The sequence below is a fragment of the Scyliorhinus canicula genome, chromosome 3 (genome assembly GCF_902713615.1).
Source record: "Scyliorhinus canicula chromosome 3, sScyCan1.1, whole genome shotgun sequence".
Lineage (NCBI taxonomy): Eukaryota > Metazoa > Chordata > Chondrichthyes > Carcharhiniformes > Scyliorhinidae > Scyliorhinus > Scyliorhinus canicula.
The window spans coordinates 232,318,217-232,335,161 of NC_052148.1; positions in this window are offsets into that span (position 1 = coordinate 232,318,217).

The following is a 16,945-nucleotide window of genomic DNA, read 5'->3' on the forward strand; positions in this document are numbered from 1 at the left end:
CATTTTCTTTGAATTTGCACCTTTTTCTTGTATATGCTTCATTAAGACCTCATATTTAAAACAAAAGTATTAAAATGAACAAGCACAATTTGGTGCTCTTATTACGTATGCCACAACAACCCCTTTTGCCTTTAATCATCATTCATTTTGCCATTTAATGACTCCTAACCATCACTATCATAGACCTTCACCTTTGTTCCTTTCACCTCCTCCCAATCCCTTCTTTCCCCCTAGATCTATACTTACTTAGATACATTTACATCTTTAACTTCTTCCAAAGGTCAGCTGGCTAAAAATATACTGGGCCGGAATTCTCCGACCTCCCGCAGGGTCGGGGAATCGCCCAGGGCCGGCGTAAATCCCGCCCCCGCCGTGGCCGGAATTCTCCGCCACCCGGGAAATGGCAGGAGCGGGAATCACGCCCCGCCGATCGGCGTGTCCCCCGCGCTGATCAGCGTGCCCCCCGTGGCGATTCTCCAGCCCGCGATGGGCCGAAGTCCCGCCGCTAACAGGCCAATCCCGCCAACGTGGTTTAAACCACCTCTGTGCCGGCGGGATTGGCGGTGCGAGTGGGCCCCCGGGGTCCTGGGGGGAGGGCACAGGGCGATCGGACTCCGGGGGGTGCCCCAACGGCGACCTGGCTCGCGATCGGGGCCCACCGATCGGCGGGCGGGCCAGTGCTGTGGAGGCACTCTTTTTCTTCTGCCGCTGCCATGGCCTCCACCATGGCGGAGGTGGAAGAGACCCCCTCCACCGCGCATGTGCCAGTGGTGACGTCAGTGGCCGCTGATGCACCGGCGCATGCGCGGACTGGTGAAGGCCTTTCGGCCAGCCCCGACGCCGGGCAGCGTAACGCCAAAGGCCGTTGGCGTCAGTTTTTGCGCCATCGGCGGAGCGGGAGCCAATCCGGCGCGGGCCTAGCCCCTAAAGGTGCGAAGAATTCCGCACCTTTGGGGAGGCCCAACGCCGGAGTGCTTGGCGCCACTCCGCTACACCAGGACCCCCCTCCCCGCTGGGTAGGGGAAAATTTTGCCTTGTTCTCTGCCTCCATAATACTCTGACCATTTTTTATATTTCTTCCACGGGATTTAGGTGTCGCTGGCTACGTCAGCATGTATTAGCGAGCCCTAATTGTCCTTGAGAAATTGATGGTGAGCCATATTCTTTAACCACTGCAGTCCATGTGATACCAACACGTAGGTGGATCTATGGCACTGTTAGGAAGGGCATTCCAGGATTCTGACCAAGGAGGCAGTGAAGGGATGACGATATAGTTCCAAGTCAGGATGCTATGTGACTTGGAGGGTTACTTGCTGCCGTTGTCCTTCCAAGTATTTGAGGCCATGGGTTTGGAAGGTGCTGCCGAAGGAGCCTTGGTGAGTTGCTGCAGTGTGTGCTGCAGCTGACACACACTGCTACCACAATATGGAGGCATGGGGGATGTGAACATTTCTAATGGTGAATGTGATGCCAATCAAGCAGGTTGCTTTGCCCTGGAAGGTGGCAAATTTCTTGAGTGTTATTAGATTCGCACGCATCCAGACAAGTAGAGATTTTCCATCACAGTCCTCCCTTGTACCTTGTAGTTAGTGGACAGGCTTTGGGGAGTCAGTAGGTGAGTTATTCTGCAGAATTCCTGGTCTCTGACTTGATTTTGTAAAGAGTCATCGGACTCGAAACGTTAGTTCTTTTCTCACCCTACAGATGCTGCCAGACTTGCTGAGATTTTAGAGCATTTTCTCTTTTGTTTCAGATTTCAGCATCCGCAATAATTTGCTTTCATACAGTATTTATATGGCTGGTCCAGTTCACTTTCCACTCAATGGTAACCTTCAGGATGTTACATAGAACGATACAGCGCAGTACAGGCCCTTCGGCCCTCGATGTTGCACCGACATGGAGAAAAAAAAACTAAAGGCCATCTAACCTACACTATGCCCTTATCATCCATATGCTTATCCAATAAATTTTTAAATGCCCTCAATGTTGGCGAGTTCACTACTGTTGCAGGTAGGGCATTCCACGGCCTCACCACTCTTTGCGTAAAAAACCCACCTCTGACCTCTGTCCTATATCTATTACCCCTCAATTTAAGGCTATGTCCCCTCGTGCTAGCCACCTCCATCCGCGGGAGAAGGCTCTCGCTGTCCACCCTATCTAACCCTCTGATCATTTTGTATGCCTCTATTAAGTCACCTCTTAACCTTCTTCTCTCTAACGAAAACAACCTCAAGTCCATCAGCCTTTCCTCATAAGATTTTCCCTCCATACCAGGCAACATCCTGGTAAATCTCCTCTGCACCCGTTCCAAAGCTTCCACGTCCTTCCTATAATGAGGCGACCAGAACTGTACGCAATACTCCAAATGCGGCCGTACCAGAGTTTGGTACAGCTGCATCATGACCTCATGGCTCCGGAACTCAATCCCTCTACCAATAAAGGCCAACACACCATAGGCCTTCTTCACAACCCTATCAACCTGGGTGGCAACTTTCAGGGATCTATGTACATGGACACCGAGATCCCTCTGCTCATCCACACTACCAAGAATTTTACCATTAGCCAAATATTCCGCATTCCTGTTATTCTTTCCAAAGTGAATCACCTCACACTTCTCCACATTAAACTCCATTTGCCACCTCTCAGCCCAGCTCTGCAGCTTATCTATGTCCCTCTGTAACCTGCAACATCCTTCCGCACTGTCTACAACTCCACCGACTTTAGTGTCGTCTGCAAATTTACTCACCCATCCTTCTGCGCCCTCCTCTAGGTCATTTATAAAAATGACAAACAGCAACGGCCCCAGAACAGATCCTTGTGGTACGCCACTCATAACTGAACTCCATTCTGAACATTTCCCATCAACTACCACTCTCTGTCTTCTTTCAACTAGCCAATTTCTGATCCACATCTCTAAATCACCCTCAATCCCCAGCCTCCGTATTTTCTGCAATAGCCGACCGTGGGGAACCTTATCAAACGCTTTACTGAAATCCATATACACCACATCAACTGCTCTACCCTCGTCTACCTGTTCAGTCACCTTCTCAAAGAACTCGATAAGGTTTGTGAGGCATGACCTACCCTTCACAAAACCATGCTGACTATCCCTAATCATATTATTCCTATCTAGATGATTATAAATCGTATCTTTTATAATCCTCTCCAAGACTTTACCCACCACAGACGTGAGGCTCACCGGCCTATAGTTACCGGGGTTATCTCTACTCCCCTTCTTGAACAAAGGGACCACATTTGCTATCCTCCAGTCCTCTGGCACTATTCCTGTAGCCAATGATGACCTAAAAATCAAAGCCAAAGGCTCAGCAATCTCTTCCCTGGCTTCCCAGAGAATCCTAGGATAAATCCCATCCGGCCCCGGGGACTTATCTATTTTCACCTTGTCCAGAATTGCCAACACTTCTTCCCTACGCACCTCAATGCCATCTATTCTAATAGCCTGGGTCTCAGCATTCTCCTCCTCAATATTATCTTTTTCTTGAGTGAATACTGACGAAAAGTATTCATTTAGTATCTCGCTTATCTCCTCAGCCTCCACACACAACTTCCCACCACTGTCCTTGACTGGCCCTACTCTTACCCTAGTCATTCTTTTATTCCTGACATACCTATAGAAAGCTTTTGGGTTTTCCTTGATCCTACCTGCCAAAGACTTCTCATGTCCCCTCCTTGCTCGTCTCAGCTCTCTCTTTAGATCCTTCCTCGCTTCCTTGTAACTATCAAGCGCCCCAACTGAAACTTCACGCCTCATCTTCACATAGGCCTCCTTCTTCCTCTTAACAAGAGATTCCACTTCTTTGGTAAACCACGGTTCCCTCGCTCGACCCCTTCCTCCCTGCCTGACTGGTACGTACTTATCAAGAACATGCAATAGCTGTTCCTTGAACAAGCTCCACATATCCAGTGTGCCCAACCCTTGCAGCCTACTTCTCCAACCAACACATCCTAAGTCATGTCTAATGGCATCATAATTGCCCTTCCCCCAGCTATAACTCTTGCTCTGCGGGGTATACTTATCCCTTTCCATCACTAACGTAAAGGTCACCGAATTGTGGTCACTGTCTCCAAAGTGTTCACCTACCTCCAGATCTAACACCTGGCCTGGTTCATTACCCAAAACCAAATCCAAAGTGGCCTCACCTCTTGTTGGCCTGTCAACATATTGTGTCAGAAAACCCTCCTGCACACATTGTACAAAGAACGACCCATCCAATGTACTCGAACTATATCTTTTCCAGTCAATATTAGGAAAGTTAAAGTCTCCCATAACAACTACCCTGTTACTTTCGCTCTTTTCCAGAATCATCTTCGCCATCCTTTCCTCTACATCTCTAGAACTATTAGGTGGCCTATAGAAAACTCCCAACAGGGTGACCTCTCCTTTCCTGTTTCTAACCTCAGCCCATACTACCTCGGAAGAAGAGTCCCCATCTTGCATCCTTTCTACCACCGTAATACTGTCCTTGACTAGCAGCGCCACACCTCCCCCTCTTTTGCCCCCTTCTCTGACCTTACTAAAGCACCTAAACCCCGGAACCTGCAACAACCATTCCTGTCCCTGCTCTATCCATGTCTCTGAAATGGCCACAACATCGAAGTCCCAGGTACCAACCCATGCTGCCAGTTCCCCTACCTTATTTCGTATACTCCTGGCATTGAAATAGACACACTTCAAACCACAGACCTGAACACTGCCGCCCTCCTGCGAAGTCAAAACTGTGCTCCTGACCTCTCTACTCTCAATCTCTCGCACCCCAAAACTACAATCCAGGTTCCCATGCCCCTGCTGAATTAGTTTAAACCCCCCCAAAGAGTACTAACAAATCTCCCCCCCAGGATATTGGTGCCCCTCTGGTTCAGATGTAGACCATCCTGTCTATAGAGGTCCCACCTTCCCCAGAAAGAGCCCCAGTTATCCAGAAATCTGAATCCCTCCCGCCTGCACCATCCCTGTAGCCACGTGTTTAATTGCTCTCTCTCTCTATTCCTCATCTCACTATCACGTGGCACGGGCAACAACCCAGAGATAACAACTCTGTTTGTTCTCGCTCTGAGCTTCCATCCTAGCTCCCTAAAGGCCTGCCTGACATCCTTGTCCCCTTTCCTACCTATGTCGTTAGTGCCAATGTGGACTACGACTTGGGGCTGCTCCCCCTCCCCCTTAAGGACCCGGAAAACACGATCCGAGACATCACGTACCCTTGCACCTGGGAGGCAACATACCAAACGTGAGTCTCTCTCGCTCCCACAAAATCTCCTATCTGTGCCCCTGACTATTGAGTCCCCAATTACTAATGTTCTACTCCTTTCCCCCCTTCCCTTCTGAGCAACAGGGACAGACTCCGTGCCAGAGGCCCGTACCCCATGGCTTACCCCTGGTAAGTCGTCCCCCCCACAAGTATCCAAAACGGTATACTTGTTACTCAGGGGAACGACCGCAGGGGGTCCCTGCACTGACTGCTTCTTCCCAGTCCCTCTTACAGTTACCCATCTATCTCCAGTCTTTGGTGTAACTATTTCCCTGAAGCTCCTATCTATGACCCCCTCTGCCTCCCGAATGATCCGAAGTTCATCCAGCTCAAGCTCCAGGTCCCTAACACGGTTTTTGAGGAGCTGGAGTTGGGTGCACTTCCCACAGATGAAATCAGCAGGGACACTGACGGCGTCCCTCACCTCAAACATTCTGCAGGAGGAGCATTGTACTGCCTTCCCTGACATCCCCTCTAGATTAAAAAAAAACAAGAAAAAGAAAAAGAAAGGAAGAGCTTACCTGATATTACCTCAAACCCTGATCCCGCTGAAAGGTAAGCAAATTTAAAGGCACTCACTCACCTTCACGACAGGCCCCTGCTCCCGCTTCCCAACCACCGTGGGGTGGGGGGGTTGGTTAGAGGAGGAGGTAGGGTGGGAAACACTCACAAAGTGTTTCGGGTTTAACTGTCACTTGCCAACAGCCCCTCCACAAACCACCTTCAACTTAGGCTGACCGCACTGCACGTATGCAAATTTCCCCAGGACAGCTGATCAGTAGCTCTGCTCTGCTGCCCTCTGCTGGTTGCTTGCCTTTACTCAAACTCCTTGGGTCTTCTTCGCAGGTTCACCTTCAACTTAGGCTGACCGCACTGCACGTATGCAAATTTCCCCAGGACAGCTGATCAGTAGCTCTGCTCTGCTGCCCTCTGCTGGTTGCTTGCCTTTACTCAAACTCCTTGGGTCTTCTTCGCAGGTTCACCTTCAACTTAGGCTGACCGCACTGCACGTATGCAAATTTCCCCAGGACAGCTGATCAGTAGCTCTGCTCTGCTGCCCTCTGCTGGTTGCTTGCCTTTACTCAAACTCCTTGGGTCTTCTTCGCAGGTTCACCTTCAACTTAGGCTGACCGCACTGCACGTATGCAAATTTCCCCAGGACAGCTGATCAGTAGCTCTGCTCTGCTGCCCTCTGCTGGTTCCAGTTGATAGTGTGGAATTCAGTAATGACATTGAATCTCAAGGGAGATGGTTAGATTCACTCTTGTTCAATATAGTCACTGCCCGTCACTTGGGTAGCATGAATTTAACTTGCCACTTATCAGTCCAAGACTGAATGTTGTCCAGGTCTTGCTGCATATAGACATGGACTGTCTGTACTTGATGAATCGTGAATGGTGCTGATCATTGTGCAATCAACAGCGAAGATCCCCACGTCTGACTTTATGATAGATGGAAGATAATCGAAGAAGCAGCTGAAGATGATTAGGCCGAGGTCATTACCCTGAGGAACTGGAGTGATGTCCTGGGACTGAGATGATTGGCCTCTAACAACTACAACCACCTTCCTCAATGTTACACTCCAATCAGTGGAAAGTTTTTGCCTTATTCCCATTAACTTCAGATTTTGTAAGGCTTCCTGACGTCACACCTGATCATTGATGTCAAGGGCAGTAACTCTCACCTCTTGAATTCAGCTCTTTGGTCCATGTTTGGACCAATTTGTAACAAGGTCAGGTGCTGAGTGACCCTGGCAGAACTCAATCTGAATATCAGTGAATAGGTTATTGCTAAGTAAGTGCCTCTGGTATCGCTGTTGATTGCCACTTCCTTTGCTTTGCTGATTATTGAGAGTACACTGAGTATTTGGGCGGGTTGGAATTTTCTTCCTTCTTGTGGATTGGGCATAGCTGGACAAGTTTCCACATTGCTGGGAAGATGCCAGTGCTCAGCTTGACTGGATCTGCTGAATATTTGTTTTGGATATCCAGCATCCAAAGCCGTTTGCTTTTGTTTGGCAATATTCCCCTGAAAAAAGAAACATAAAGTTGGTATAATAATAATCTTTATTGTCACAAGTAGGCTTACATTAACACTGCAAGGAAGTTACGTGAAAAGTCCCTAGTCGCCACATTCTGGCGCCTGTTCGGGTACAAGGAGGGAGAATTCAGAATGTCCAATTCACCTAACAGCAAGTCTTTCGGGACTTGTGGGAGGAAGCCGGAGCACCCGGAGGAAATCCACGCACACTCGTGGGTAGAACGTGCAGACTCTGCACAGACAGTGACCCAAGCTGGGAATCGAACCTGGGATCCTGGAGCTGTGAAGAAACGGTGCTAACCAATGTGCTACCGTGCTGCCCATATTGGTCTGAACTGATCCTGTATACCTTAAAATGGAACTCCAGTTCCGAACAATTCCGAACAGTTGAAAACCCACAGTTCTGAAGATCCCCAGACTGGGACACAAGTGTAGTTAGCCCTTCTTGTTATTGTTATTGGACTTCGTGAAGTTATTATAGATGGGATTTTCACTGTTTACAGTATATTTTTAGACATTTTTTCCACATTTCTCAAATTTTAAGAAAAGCATTCACTTTGGCTTGAAACTAAGTTTGTTTTTCAAGGATCTGAAATCCAATACTTCATGGTTGAGATTCCACATAATGAAAGAAATCATACCAGGGCGATCACCAGGCACCAGGTTATATCTCAAAACTTTAGGACCCCTACCTACCAATGTTTGAAAACAACTCAGTCTGCGCAGAACTTTTCTAGCTGGCAGTCCAATATCCGCGAATGTGCTGTCCACACATATATCCAATGTACGTTTCACATCTTCAATGCATGAATCCATGGAATATGTGAGGGTGGCAAACGTTGCAGGGGGAGGGAGGGAGAAGAGGAGGAAGATGGGGACAGAGGAACAGGGAGGGAGGAGGAGTGAGGGGGTGGAGAGTGCAAGGGGGAGGAGGACTGAGGGGAAGAGGGAGAGACGGATGGAGGCAGGGAGGACGAGAGGCGAGAAGGCAGGAGTGGGAGGTGCAGGAGAGGAGAGGGAGGGGGAGGTGGGAGTGAAAGGGGTGGCGGATTGGCAAGTGAGGGGGGAGGGGCTTTACACTGATCTGGGCTGATGGTTTCGTGAATGGAGGCAGGCTTTTCAAGTGGGCCATCTTGGCATCAGCCTCTGTCTCCTTGTCAGTAAAATTCCCGACTCCAATTCTGACCTTGATGATGAAAATCCTCCCCTCCATCTCAACTTAATGAATGTGTACGCTATACAATGACAGGCTTGTAAATCTGTGTGCCAACTTGGCACTGGTGTGCAGTAAATGTGGAACCATATTGCAAATTACTCATCATGTTATCTGTGATCATCCTCCTCACAAATAACATTGTATAGTCTTAACTAAGTAAGTTTCTTATAGTGTTGTTTTCTCCCGTATTTCTTCTCAAGACCTGTAGATACTGAAGGTGGCATTGATTTTCTATGTTGATTCCTGTAAAGGTTACTACATCAGCCTACTCTGGGGATGGTACTAAGGATTTCTAAATTAGTGACTGATAACAAATTATTACGGTCTACTTCCAGATAGTGAATCATTCCATGCATAAAATTCAGAGAGCATTCCAAATTCAGGCAACAGTCAGTTGCACACTTGTGGTTTTTAATATCACATAAGCCCGAGAGTAAATTGCCGTTTTGTTCCTCAGTTTCAGTCATATAGAATTTCATGCACTGGGGTAGGTTTTAACAAGTCCATTAATCCCACCCCACACCCTATTACCTCCACTGTAATAGTCTTGTAGAAAGTGAACCTTCATATATGGCTAGGCATGCCCCTGAAACTTCCTGAGGTAAATTCAAACTTTTAAATACTTAATTTTATCCGTTTCTTTGTTAATTGCAACGAGATAATCATAAATCAACACATCAGTTTAAAACATTGCCTTGTTACACTCTCGCAAAAGCAAAGCGAGGCTAGTGACTATCGGAACAGGCCAATAGCGAGAATTGTGGCATGCACCAAACAGTTTGCGATGTAACCAGCCCGCTCCCATGGGCGGAATCGGGATCTCGCCGCAGCATAGCGAGAAACCAATTATCACCACTTAAATCCAATTTCCATATAATTAACGAGAGCCACCCCATATCCTGTGGCCTCCCATCATTCAGCGGCCTCCCCAGCAAGTGGTCTTGCTGAGCTAATTAGTACTCCTTTTGAAAAACATGAACCTGGCGGAAGGGCTTCTGTGGGGAGCCGAGGAGGTGAGTAGCCATCTTTGCTCACAGGCAAAGAGCCTGAGGGTGCTGGACTTGCAACTCCAATGCTCCGTGGGGTGTGAGAGACCCTCAACTGGGAGTGGGGGACCCTCCTCAGGGGTGGGCAGCCTTGGAAGGTGGCGGGGGGAGGTGTTGAGGGGGGCAACTGGGGGGGGTGGCAACCGCTCATGACATCACCATGCCAACCTCTGGATTGTGTTAACATCTTCTGGGACCCTTCCCATCTGCCCCACCGACCACCCATAACCCCCGAGCCTTAGGCTGTGCGGCTGAAGACTATTGCTAATAGGGAATTGGCAATCGTGGTTAAGTGAGCACTTCACACATTCCAAGTGGATTCCTGTGGGTGTGCATGCCATGTAGCATGTGGGAGACGTTGACTAGCATCCCAATCCCACCTTGATGCCTGGACACTGTGCTTGAACATTGCGGGAGACAGCACCACACACACAGCAACCAACATCTGAACACACAGGGGATGGGACACAGCTCTGGGGACAGGTCCATGGCAGGAGGGTGGGTGGATGCTAAGAGGAAGGGGGGGGAGGGGGGTGGATGCCTGGGCCAAGGGATCAGAGGTCAGCCTGCATTGCGGAAGAAAGTGACAGGGGCATCATAATGGTTATGCGCAAGGGTGTTTAATGTGTAATACAAGTCCCCACTCTCCCGATGGTGCCTTCTCCCACCTCTTACCTACTCTCCCACCCCGTCCCCTGCTGCCCTCAGTGATCCTCAACGTGCTTTGCCTTTCTAGTTGTACCGCTATGCCTCGGTGTGTCCCCAGGATGCACATCAGAGGTGAAGGCAGCCAGCTGCTTACCTCATCGTGTGGCCTTCAATGCCCCAGGTGGGCATCCTCTGGGGCTCTGAGGCCCTGTCCCATGTGCTGACTTCGAGACGCGGCCTCATAAGAACGGTGGAATTCGGGGGAGATGGTAGCCACCGTCGCCACTCCACAGGACGGGTCCGAGTTGGCACCAAGCGCCCCATCCTACTGGTTGGTGCCCATAGGGCTCTGGGGTTCACCTTGGGATGGAGGGGCAGCTGTTTTGAACTCCGGCTGCCCCTGCATCATCTGGCTCTGCCAGCCCTGGCTGTTCCCCATGGTCCGCACCATCGTGTCGACACCCTCAGCGATGCTTCTCAGTGATTGGGCCATGCTCTGCAGTGCCTCGGCAATGCCCACCTGCGACTGGGACAAGCTCCGCAGCCCCTCAGCCATTCCCATCTGAGAGCGGGACATGACCCACAGAACCTCATCAAGGTCAGCCTGGTGCTGGGTAAAACCCCCTGCGAGGCAGTCATTCTGCTGAGACCCTCAGCCATGGCTGTCACCAACTGTGCGACGCCTTGGACACCTTCACCAATGGTGGCGACTTTGTGCACCAGGCTTTCCACTGCGGTGGCAACCATAGCAGTGTTGGCCTCGGTGTCACACATTGCCAATGGCATCTCCTGCGCCGTAGCCTCTGGAACTCCTCAAAGCGGCTATGGATCTGCTGGAGTGATGCTGATGTTTCCCTCTGAATGTCCCGGCCGTTCCCGATCATCTCCACCAGATCCGGGTAGCTCTGTACCACAGGCTCAGCATCAGGCTGGGACCCAGCTAGGACTTGTGTCCATCAAACCTCCGACTGCTGTGTCGCCTGGGAGTTCCTGCCTCCACCTGATGTGCATCAACAGCAGTGTGGTGCTCACCAGATTGTGCCGCAGAGGCCTGACCACTAGCGTGACCCACCGAGGTGTGTGTATCTGTACTGGCGGAGGATGGGGAAGACAGCTGTGCTGCGACTATAATGGTTGCATCCACGGAACTCTCCTCCTAGCTGGTCTTGTGGGAGGCAGGATAGGGTGCAGCCGGGATGGGCCGGCGCTATCGGCGGGAGAATGGACATATGGTCAGTGGGAAGAATGGGTCAGTCAGTAAGGCAAGAACAACTCACGTTTGACAGGTCACCCGAGTGGAGCCCGATGGTTCCTCATGTCAGTGGCACCAGGCAGCCTCCGCGTGGTTGAGTGTCCTGTCCTCAGCCGCACCAGTCACCACCAGGGCCAGCTCCTTGAAGGAGGTGAGGATTCTTAAGTCCGGCACACCACCAGGTCAGGTGTTAGCAATCTCCTGACTCCCCAAACCATGTCCACTGGTACGACACCCTCGGCTAGGGCACGGTCAATTCCAGCCCCCCTTGATCTGGAGACACAACACAATTGAGTTCAGAAATAATTCTCAGAAAAGCACCCAAAAAATGCAGTTACCAGTATATTTAAACAAAATTACTTTTCATTATTTACAAGAACTATAATGAAATATACAGAAAATACAATTGGTAACTACCATCTAATTATTAATTCCCCATTTTAACTTTCCCCACTCTCTAGACAAACACACACACACAAGACAAACTAACACAGAGAAGAGAGGGTGAAAATAATAAGTAAAAGTAAAAGATAATGCACGGTAGCATAGTGGTTAGCACAATTGCTTCACAGCTCCAGGGTCCCAGGTTCGATTCCGGCTTGGGTCACTGTCTGTGCGGAGTCTGCACATCCTCCCCGTGTCTGCGTGGGTTTCCTCCGGGTACTCCGGTTTCCTCCCACAGTCCAAAGATGTGCAGGTTAGGTGGATTGGCCATGATAAATTGCCCTTAGTGTCCAAAATTGCCCTTAGTGTTGGGTGGGGTTACTAGGTTATGGGGATAGGGTGGAAGTGTTGACCTTGGGTAGGGTGCTCTTTCCAGGAGCCGGTGTAGACTTGATGGGCCGACTGGCCTCCTTCTGCACTGTAAATTCTATGATAAGCTGTGGGATTCTCCTCTTCGCCAGCAGTGCACCCATGCCCATGGATTTCCCGACGGCATGGGGTGGCCACAATGGGAAACTCCATTGGCCAGCTGCAGGACTGGAGAATCCCGCTGCCGGTGGGGGGCGCGTGGCACCGGAAATCATCCCACTCAGGCAGGATCCGATCACCACCTGTTACTGGGCAGAATACAGCCTTTTGGCCAATTTATTGGCCACCTGCCAACCAATCGAACTGAGCCCCACCCCATCTCTCAGATACCACAAAGTTTGAGTTCTGCTATCCAAAAGCTAGCAGAGTATTCTCTTTTGTAACTTTTGAATTCTTCATTTCCCCTGCTCAACCTAAAGATGTATGTCGATCAAAATTGTACCAGCAAAAATTAAAGGAAGGGGAAAAACGGGAATCAATAGGAAGGACCCTTACACCACAATCTACAAATCAGGAGTGTGATGGAATACCCTACTTACCGGGATGAGCACAGCTACAACAACACTCAAGATGCTCAACACCATCCAGGATAAAGCAGGCGGCTTGATTGGCCCCCCATCCACAACTTCCAACATCCACTCCCTCCAACATTGTACCATGTACAATATGCATTGCAGCAACTCACCAACATTCCTTCAACAGCACCTTCCAAGCCCACAACGTTCACCACCGAGAAGAATAAGGGCAACAGATACATGGGAATGCCACCACCTGACTGTTCTCCTCCAGGCCTCTTACCATCCTGACTTGAAAGTATATCGCCATTTCTTCGCTGGGTCAAACTCCTGGGACTCCCTCCCTAACAGTGCCACAAAGACTGCAGCAGTTCCAGAAGGCAGCTCGCCACCACTTTTTCAAGGGCAGTTAGGGATAAGGGAAAAATGCTAATCTAGCCAAATATGCCGACATCCCTTGAAACAATAAATAAATTATAGAAATTTCTTCTGCGGGATTCCCATAGGTGGGATCCTCCACTTTGCCGGCAGCGCACCCACGTCCATGGGTTTCCCGACGGCGTAGGGGTGGCCACAATAAAACCCTATTGGCTGGCTGCGCGAATGGAGAATCCTACTGCCAGGGGGGGCGCCCTGCGCCGGATAACGGTGCTGGCGGAAGGGAATCCCGCCTCTTGATTTTCAGTAGTATTGAAATTGATGCAAATGAGAATTGGATGGCGCTAATGATTCGGTGATGCATATTGCCCAGGCAACAAATTATTGAAAATTACTTGGAATAATTTCAATTTGTTGTACAATTTATCACGATGCACATCATGAAGTAAAATTAAAGAATTAACATGAATCTGGAACATTTCTTAATCGACTCCATTCTCGAAATGACTGATTGGGGAACATCCTGAATCTTTAAAGGATACATTTATCAATGAACATTTGGGACAAAAAGATTGAACCAATCTGAATTAGATTTATTGAGACTGTGCTGAAACAAAACTTTCTTCAACGTGAGTTTGAATTCCTTGGTTTCAAAGGGGCAGAAAGTAATTTATTAGTTTAAACTAACAAGTTTGAACCGATTTTTAAAAAAAATGAAATTGCAACGGAGGAAGGACTTCCACTATTGATCTTCACACAGCAAATAGTTCAGTTCTGCCTCTGAGTTCAGTAAGGTTGACTTAAGATGACCAAAACCAATGGCAAATTGTTTATCTCTGCTTAACACCTTGAAGTGAGCTGTAAAAATAGCACGAGGGGCCAAGGGGGTCATATTTAAGAGCTGTCTGATGCTCTGAATCTGAAAGTTTTAGTGCTAATAAATTTCAGTAATCCTTGCCTGGCCTACAAATGTCATACCTTCCCTTTTAATTGTTTTGCGCTTGTCACAGTGAAGGATGTTAGTGAAGGGGAACGGAATACTTTCTTTGTCAAGCACCCAGCGTTAAGCACTGTCGGTTCAAGCATAGTCTGATGATTTTCAGAATTACTTCATATGTAGTAAAGATAAGCACACAAAATAATAAAAAAATATGTTAAAGAGAGGTCACGGCTTCTCAGGAAAGAAGTGAGGAATTATCCATGAAGGTGGGTGGGTACTACAAAAAAGTGCAAAACAATTATGAGAGCTAATTAAAGGAAATAAATTTGATTTTGAAAATATTAGTCGAACCAACAGTGGCTAAGTGTTTAAACCCTGACAGAAGCACTGTAGCCCATTGAAGGAAATCATGGAGGAAATAGCAGCACTTTTATCCACCATTATTAAATCCTCCCTAAAGTAAGAAGAATGGGTGGTGGTCCTGCCTCTGATCCAAAAGTTGTGGGTTCAAGGCCCAACCCATAACTTGTTGACCAAGGAAGGTGCTTTCACACCACAGGAGATGTGACACCAGGTTGAGTACGAACCTGCAAATCCTTCCAACACACATCAACGACAGGTGGTAAGCGCAGGAAAGGTTTGTGAGATGGAAAGAAATTGGAACCTCTGCCATCACTATCCAGATCTCCAGACTACAGCATGCTTGTAACTCAGACCCCCTGCGTGAACTGGAACACACCGATAATCTGGACAGTTGCGAGGAATTGGATGCTGGGCAATATAAACATCCGTGTTCAGGAAAAGAGAGGATAAACAGGTAAACACTGTGCTTTCTTCTCCAGATTTTGTCAGAATGCTGAACTGCAGCAAATTACTTAAGGTCTATAAAATAAAGAGGAGCATAGATAAGGTAGATAGTCGACATCTTTTCCCAAAGGTAGAACTAGAGGGCATAGGTTTAAGATGAGAAGGGAGAGATACAAAAGAGACCAGAGGGAAATTTCATCACACAGAGGGTGGTGAGCATCTGGAACGGGTTGCCAGAGACAGTGGTAGATGCGGATACGATTTTGTCTTTTAAAAAGCAGTTAGACAGTTACTTGGGCAGGGTGGGTATAGAGGGATATGGGCCAAATGCGGGCAAGTAGGACTAGCTTAGTGATGGAAACTGGGTGGCATGGACAAGCTGGGCTGAAGGGCCTGTTTCCATGCTGTAAACATCTATGACTCTATAAATATTCTTTTGTAATTTCTCCATGTTTTTGGGGGGCTTCAATTTCATGTGTTGATGGCTTGTGAGGAACGCTGTAGTAAAGAGGTGGCAGGAAAAGCTAAACCCATTCTAAAAAAAAAAGTAAGGTTAAGGGGGGGATTGTTGGGTTACTGGTATAGGGTGGATACGTGGGTTTGGGTAGGGAGATCATTGCTCGGCACAACATCGAGGGCCGAAGGGCCTGTTCTGTGCTGTACTGTTCTATGTTCTATGTTCTATGTTCTACTCAGAGGGAAACTTCCTGATCCTCCACGATGAGATTATCCAGCACAAAGACTGCCCACTAGAGCTGCAGGGGAGAAGATCTCATAGATGTGGGGAAGTAGCAGTGATGCTAGGTGCTACCTTTCACTCCCACGTTAACAAATGAGTCCTAGATATAGTACAACGACCAGATTAAACGAGGTCAGACAACATTGGGTGCGTTCCAACGGCCTTGTTGCGCCTGACTTGGTGCCGCTTCGAGGCCAGTGGGCCTCTCGCGAGATTTGCGATGCTCGAAACGTTTCTTTAAATTTAATGGAGTCCATTCATTAGATTCACCTGGGTTTCACCGGCTGCACCTCAGAGACCCTGCTAGTATGCTGTTTTGAACTGGTCCACACAAATGTGGGCCAGTTGTATCGGTACCTGGAGCATTGGCCAGGCCATTGGAGATCCATGGGTGACTGGGCATTGGGCAAGGTGGTATCTTGGCACTCCTGCTGGTACCTGGGCAGCTTGGCACTGCCAGTATAGCACCCTGGGCATTGCTAGGGTGTCTAGGTGACACTGCCAGGCTGTCCGGGGCACTGCCCGGGTGCAAGGTTGGCAGTGCCAAGGCACCCAGGTGGCACATTGCCCATGCCAGGCATCAAGCCCCGAATGCCTTGCCCATAATAGGTGGGGTGAGGGTGGGGCACAAGGACCCCGGAAGAGGTAAGTTGGGTGAAGTGGAGATGTCGCCAGTGCAGGGAATGATTTAAGTGCTACCTCAGCGGGGAGTTCCCGCCGAGGCCAAAAGGAACAGTAAAGTGCCGGCCTGTGACCCGGCCTGAGACCCGGCCTGTGACCCGGTCTGAGACCCTGTGACCCGGCCTGAGACCGGCCTGAGACCCTGTGACCCGGCCTGAGACCCTGTGACCCGGCCTGTGACCCGGCCTGTGACCCGGCCTGAGACCCGCCTGAGACCCGGCCTGAGACCCTGTGACCCGGCCTGTGACCCGGTCTGAGACCCTGTGACCCGGCCTGAGACCCGGCCTGAGACCCGGCCTGAGACCCGGCCTGAGACCCTGTGACCCGGCCTGAGACCCGGCCTGAGACCGGCCTGTGACCCGGCCTGAGACCCGGCCTGAGACCCTGTGACCCGGCCTGAGACCCGGCCTGAGACCGGCCTGAGACCCGGCCTGAGACCCGGCCTGAGACCCTGTGACCCGGCCTGAGACCCGGTCTGAGACCCGGCCTGAGACCGGCCTGAGACCCGGCCTGTGACCCGGCCTGAGACCCGGCCTGAGACCCGGTCTGAGACCCGGCCTGAGACCGGCCTGAGACCCGGCCTGTGACCCGGCCTGAGAC